This window comes from Microcaecilia unicolor, chromosome 5 (genome assembly GCF_901765095.1).
Source record: "Microcaecilia unicolor chromosome 5, aMicUni1.1, whole genome shotgun sequence".
NCBI classification, from domain to species: Eukaryota; Metazoa; Chordata; class Amphibia; order Gymnophiona; family Siphonopidae; genus Microcaecilia; species Microcaecilia unicolor.
This window is the reverse complement of record NC_044035.1, coordinates 55,098,054-55,105,320: the sequence shown is the minus strand read 5'-3', so window position 1 is coordinate 55,105,320 and position 7,267 is coordinate 55,098,054.

Sequence of the window (7,267 nt, the reverse complement as noted above, 5' to 3'; positions counted from 1 at the left end):
CTGGCTCTTGAGGGTCATGTCACGGCTCACAATGTCAGAGCCATGGCTGCGTCAGTGGCCCACTTGAAGTCAGCCACTATTGAAGAGATCTGCAAAGCTGCGACGTGGTCATCTTTCCACACATTCACATCTCATTACTGCCTGCAACAGGATACCCAATTCGACAGTCGGTTCGGGCAGTCAGTGCTTCAGAATCTGTTCGGGGTTTAGAATCCAACTCCACCCCCCTAGGCCCATGTTTATTCTGTTCCAGGCTACACTCTCAGTTAGTTGGATACATTGTTAGGTCAATCTCAGTTATGTCCTCGCCATTGCGAGGCCCAATTGACCATGGTGGTTGTTTTGAGTGAGCCTGGGGGCTAGGGTTACCCCATCAGTGAGAACAAGCAGCCTGCTTGTCCTCGGAGAAAACGAATGCTACATACCTGTAGAAGGTATTCTCCGAGGACAGCAGGCTGATTGTTCTCACAAACCCGCCCGCCTCCCCTTTGGAGTTGTGTCTTCCCTTGTCTTTGTCTTGCTACTTATGGGACTGACGAACACGAGCCGGTTCGGGCGGGAAGATGGCCGCACATGCGCGGTGCGCATTGGCGCGCGAGGACTAGCAAAGGCCTTTGCTAGTGAAGTTTCCGATTGGAGGGGCTGCCGTGGACGTCACCCATCAGTGAGAACAATCAGCCTGCTGTCCTCGGAGAATACCTTCTACAGGTATGTAGCATTCGCTTTAACAAAGGGAATACTCATTTACAGTATGGGGACTTTTTCCCATGTTGGCATTTACACTCTGAAAGGCATGTATAGGTTTTAAAAAGTGCTTGTTTCGGCCAGGGCTTTTCATAAGAAATTAAGGGAGTCATTCTCAGTAATCCCACATAGTTCATGTCCATCTCCAAAGTGAAACTCAAGTTAAAATTGCAGCATCACTAAATTTGACATGTAGATTTGTATGGAAGTGGTGAAATAGCTACTTACACATGTAGGTACTGAAACCTTCACGTGAAAGCTGCTTTGTCCATGTCATTCACTTTTCTCAACTTGTATTTTTGTGAAATGGCTTCTCTCACTGCATGCGGCAGCATATACGTTTGCATTTTCACTGGTATTTCAGAAAAGGCATTGTGTTTTCAAATCCTTTTGTAAAATACCACCAGAACTACCATCAGCTCTATGGAATTCCCCACTTTTGTGACTGATTTGTCTTGCTTGTCTTGCTTGTGAACAGAGTAAAAAGCTGCTTTTCTGTAATGGGGATTCTCATTAGATAGTAGAATAAATCAGACACATACTCATCACTTCTTGGAGAGTTGACTCTTAAGCACTGCATTAAACTGAAGGGACGCATGAGGTAGTGGTTGCATAGGAAATTCCACACATTCAGACATAGTTTCTTGACTTGTCTGATCTGAGTGAGCTGTGTCAGCACCATCAGAAGACATCACAAAGGAATCCTGTTTAGAAGGAACGGATCTACAGAATCTTAGCTGAGATTGTGTGGGAACTTCGGTAATTGGAGAGTAAAACCAATGCTGGGTGGACTTCTACGGTCTGCGCCCTGATCGTGGCTTAATAGATAAGGATGGGCAGGAATGTAAATTTTAAGGGGCTTTGACATTAGCTTCAGAACTTTTAGTGCAGGAACAGTGCTGGGCAGACGTTTATGGTCTGTGCCCTGAGAAAGGCAGGGACAAATCAAACTCTGGTGTATGTATACATACCATGTAAAATGAGTTTATCTTGTTGGGCAGACTGGATGGGACCATTCAGGTCTTTATCTGCCATCATTTACTATGTTACTTGCAGAGCCAGTGTTTAGATGTGCAGGGACCCAGGGCAAAAACTAGTGAGGGGCCTATGCTTCCTTCAGCTTGAGGCAGGCTTGGGAACCTCTGTAACATGGAGGCCCAGGGCAAATGACCCTGGTTGCCAGCCCTAATGCCGACCCTGTCTACTTGTGTGTATGATCTATCCTACTGTCTGTAGAGAATCCCCATACAGGTAAGCAACTTTGCCAAAATGAGATGGGATTATACTTATACCAAAATGCTGAGGTTCACATTTCAGCTTTCTCTCCAGTATATGGAGGGTAAATAAGACTCTCATGCCCCATCAAAATCTGAAAAAAAGAACATCAACCAGGCTTCTGTCTCCGAAAACGTTGTTACAGGCAAACAAATGATGATGGTTGATTTAAAGAGACTAAGGTGCTAATGCACAGAAGTCCCTGTAAAGCACCGCATACTATTTCCACTTTGGTTAAAATTACCGAGCTAAAAATAGAGGGTGATGCTTTAAAAAAAAATGTAAATGAGCTGTTCGTAAAAACAGCAAGCAGCTCAGTAAAGGGGCAAGGTAGTCGCTAAGGTACACAGGGCAGTTAATTGCTAAACGCGGCTGCTCTGTGCATGTCTGTTCAATATGTGCTACACACGGCTTTTATGCATGCATACAAACTGCGTGTATGAAAGCCTTGTGTAGCTTTCCTCTTCCCCCCCCCCCCCCCCCCCCCCCCCCCCCCTCCAACTTCCTCCCCTCCCAAACACCGCCACAGCTGAAGACAACTGTCCTGGCTGCCCGGTGCACTGCAATAAGGGGAAAGAGCTGGGAAGAAATCCTGCCAAGAGTTCGGAGCTCTAGCAGCTGTAGCTTGGAGTGACAGATCTCCAGACCAGGCGGTGCAGTTCCAGTCAGGGATCCCAGGGCCCAGCGTTGTGACTCTGGAGAAGGGTTCTGAATTTGGGAGGTGCGGCTCCAGTGAGAGATCTTTCCTGATGGTGCAAGCCTGGACTTTTTGGGCAGAAGCTAGACGGGCAAGATTTGTAGCTGCAAAGAAGGCTCACTCTCTTGGGCAATAGCAGGGGTCAGATCTTACTGCCCCGTACCTAGGGAGCCATGTGATTTTTTTTTTTTTTTTTTTTAACTGGAAATCCAGTTCAAAGGTGGAGGAAACCTGTGTGCAAACACAGCAGACTGCTCCGCCAAGAAGCTGTCATGCTACGGCTGCTCCAGACCTCCCATTAATTTTCTGTCGCTAAAGAGAGGTAGTCCTCTCTGTGTATAGCTCGGAATGCACATTTTGAATACTGAAAAACAGTTCATCTACATATATTAGCTTATGATTCCTGGTGTCTGCCGCAGTGAACGGTAAAAAGTCCACAGAGCCCCTTTGTGCATTCATCGTTGGATTACCTGCTCTCTAAACCAGCATGAACTGGTCAAATGCTCACGTTGCTGGCTCAGTAAGTTTTTTTTTGCATCTCTCCCTAAATCAGAAAGCTAACCATCACACTCTGTTATAGAAGTTCTCTGAGGACAAGCAGGCTGCTTGTTCTCACATGTGGGTCGACGTCCGCGTTGGCCCAGGAATTGGCATTTTGCAAGCAAAATATTTAAAAAGTTTTGCCAGAGTCTTCTGGCGCACGTGCAGCGCACACTGTGCATGCGCGGACTGATTTCCCACCTGTCACGTGAGCACTTCTCAGTTTTTCTTTCTCCGCGTTGAGCTGCAGCAGCGTTCGTTTTCTGCTCCTTTCAGGCCCAGGAAGAGTCTTCTTCGTTTGCAATGTTGTTCGCTTCTGTTTTTTGCTTTTTCTTCACAAGATTAAAAAAATAATAAGGTTCCCGTAGTTTTCCCTTTAGTTTTTTTCCCCATTTCAAGTTTTCTTTCTTTTTCATCGTGGCCTGGTTCTCCCCTTTTCTCTTTTGTGCCTTTTTCTGATTTTTTTTAGGCACAATCGCGTCTTTTGATTTCGCCAAAGCCGTTTTTCCTTCCATGTCATGGAAGACTCCCAGCGGCTTCAAGCATTGTACGTGGTGTATCTGGACTATCTTAGGTATCGATACCCACACCTGGTGTATTCAGTGCCTTGGGCCCGTCCATAGCCCAGCTGCTTGCAGTCTGTGTCTTCGTATGAAGAAATGAACCCAAGCGTCTTGAGAGGCCCGACATAAAAAACTGTTTGGGGCTCAGTCCTGTACATCGGTACCGAGGTCAGCGGTGTCTACATCGAAGGGAGCATCAACGTCGGGCAGAGAGGTAATGGCTGCTTTGAGACCAACTCGTGCTGGGAGCAGTGAGGCGTCGAGTGGGTCTCTACCTGCCTTGAGGCCTCCTGTTATGCAGACCCACCCGGGACTGACCTTTGTCGGACCTGGCCCCGAGGAAGCATGAGGATTCTGCTTCTACATACCAACCTCCAGTCTCTGGCTCTCACGGCCTAGATGTTGAGAGCTTAGAATTTGCCTCCTTGGGTCTTTCAGAGGGCGCCTTCCGAATCTTGCTTGCTTCTAGGAAAGATTTCACAAAGAGGTCTTACTCTTTTAAATGGAAGATGTTTGCCGTCTGGTGTGACAGCAAGGCCCTAGATCCTCTTTCTTGCCCTAAACAGACCCTGCTTGAATACCTTGCACTTATCAGTGTCTGGTCTCAAGACCAACTCCATAAGAGTTCACCTTAGTGCGATTAGTGCTTATCATCGCCGTGTAGAAGGTAAGCCTATCTCTGGACAGCCTTTAGTTGTTCGCTTTATGAGAGGTTTGCTTTCGTCAAAGCCCCTGGTCAAACCTCCACCGGTGTCATGGAATCTCAACGTCGTTCTCACCCAGCTGATGAAAGCTCCTTTTGAGCCACTGAATTCCTGCCATCTGAAGTACTTGAACTGGGAGGTCATTTTCTTGGTGGCTGTTACTTCAGGTCGTAGGGTCAGTGAGCTTCAGGCCTTGGTAGTGCATGCACCTTATGTCAAGTTTCATCATAACAGAGTAGTCCTCCGCACGCACCCTAAGTTCCTGCCGAAGGTGGTGTCAGAGTTCCATCTGAACCAGTCAATTGTCTTGCCAACCTTTTTTCCCCGTCCTCATACCCGCCCTGGCGAAAGCAGTTTACATACCTTGCACTGCAAGAGAGCATTGTCCTTCATACAGTCCGCCCAGTTGTTTATTTCTTTCGATCCCAACAGGAGGGGAGTCGCCATCGGAAAACGCACAATTTCCAATTGGCTAGCAGATTGCATTTCCTTCACTTATGCCCAAGCTGGGCTGACTCTAGAGGGCCATGTCACCACGGCTCATAATGTTAGAGCCATGGCTGCGTCAGTGGCTTACTTGAAGTCAGCCTCCATTGAAGAGATTTGCAAGGCTGCAACATGGTCATCAGTCTACATTTTCACATCTCACTACTGCCTTCAGCAGGACACCTGACATGACAGTCGGTTTGGGCAGTCGGTGCTGCAAAATCTGTTCGGGGTTTAGGATCCAACTTCATTTCCCATGACCCATTTTTGTTCTATTCCATGCTGTTATGTCCTCGCCGTTGCGAGGCCCAATTGACCAGTGTTCATTGTTTTGAGTGAGCCTGGGTGCTAGGGATACCCCACATGTGAGAACAAGCAGCATGCTTGTCCTCTGAGAAAGCGAAGATACTTACCTGTAGCAGGTATTCTCCGAGGACAGCAGGCTGATTGTTCTCACAAACCCGCCCACCTCCCCTTTGGAGTTATTTATTTCTCTGTATGCTTTTGGATTTAACTGAGGAGAAGTGCTCACGTGACGGGCGGGAAATCAGTCCGTGCATGCGCATTGCACACTGCACGCGCGCCAGAATACTCTGGCAGAATTTTTTAAATATTTTGCTTGCAAAATGCCAATTCCTGGGCCGATGCGGACGTTGACCCACATGCGAGAACAATCAGCCTGCTGTCCTCGGAGAATAGCTGCTACAGGTAAGTATCTTCGCTTTCCCCCCCCCCCTCAACCCAAAAAAAAAGCACTACCTGCCCATTTTCTGCTTCTGAATGAATGTGCAGTACTTTAAAACAATGGAGTCGGGGTTGCTGTCTAACTTAGGTTGAGCCAGAGAGACTGATCAGTCCTGGTTTTATGTCTGTTCATCTGTGGGCTTGTATATAGTTCTTCATTTCCTAGGAAATCAGAACATGACGCCACAGATAATGAGTCAAAACCAGGACTGAATAAGCCTCTCAAGGTTTATGTGACCCAGATGACTGACTCAGTCTATTCCTTTATGACATGGTGCTTTCTGTCTTGTTAAGCACTGCTCATTGATCCTAATATAATTGTCAGAATAGCTGGATTTTTACATTTAAATGAAAACTTAGTCATGTATTTAAATTACTTCCTTTCCCAAATGGTTTTCCAATCTAAGTTGTACTTGAAGCAGTGAAAGGTTGTTATTTGCCCAAGGTCACAAAGAGCTACAGTGGGAGAAGCAGGATTTGAACTCTAGCTTCTAGTTCTCAACCTGCTGCTGCTTTAACCACTGGCATGTGCCTCTACTGCACCAGTCTTCCAGTTTTCAGCGGGATGTCTAGGAAATAATTTGAAATATCTAATTTGTCTGGTGCAATTTGTTTTTAATTTAAATGTTCATACATTGTAATAATAATGCAATGCAAATGCCAGAAATAACATAATAAAAATCAAATAAGAAAAATAAACTAGCACATTAAGGACCAAATTCTATAAATACTGCCAAAATATAACACTCTAAGTGCTATTCTGTAAATGGCGCTGAAAGGGCTTCTTGTATAAAGTCACGCTAGTGATTCCTGTTCGGCAAATGAGAGGAAGCCCATTCAGTTCCTGTGAATTTCCTCTCATTTGCCACACAGGAATTGCTAGTACGGCTTTGTAGAAGAAGCCCAAAGTTAGGTACCATTTATAGAGTACTCCTTAGCCCCAACTTTAGATTTGAGGATTTACACCAAGTAAACCCTGGTTTAAATCCTCATATATACATTAGGCACAGATCCCCTTATTCTATATCAGCACACATAAATTCTCACAATGCCCCTGATCTGCTAATGACTCTCCCCATGGCTGCGCCCCCTTTTCGGAGCTGCTCGTAAAATTTACGTGTGGATCCATGCGACTAAAAATGTGTGTGTAAATTTAATTTAAGTCCATTAGTGCCAATAATTGATTAGCTCCCAATTATCGGTGCTAGTTGACTCGTTATTCAATTGAATTGCCTGCACAAATTGGGTGCGTGTCCAAATTTTCATGCATAATTTTAAATACCATTTATAGAGGGTCTGTCAGATAAGCCAGATGGTGGGATTAGTAAAGGTTGGATAATCGAGATTGTACTGTGGTACTTTCTCCGAGGACAAGTAGTACATTATCTTCTCACATGTGGATGTCATCTGCAGAGCCCTGGTTCATACGCTGCCCAGCGTTTCATTGTTTCCAGAAGCCTTTGGCAGGCAGTCACCATGCATGCGTGACTACCTTCCCTCCTGCCTGTCTCTTG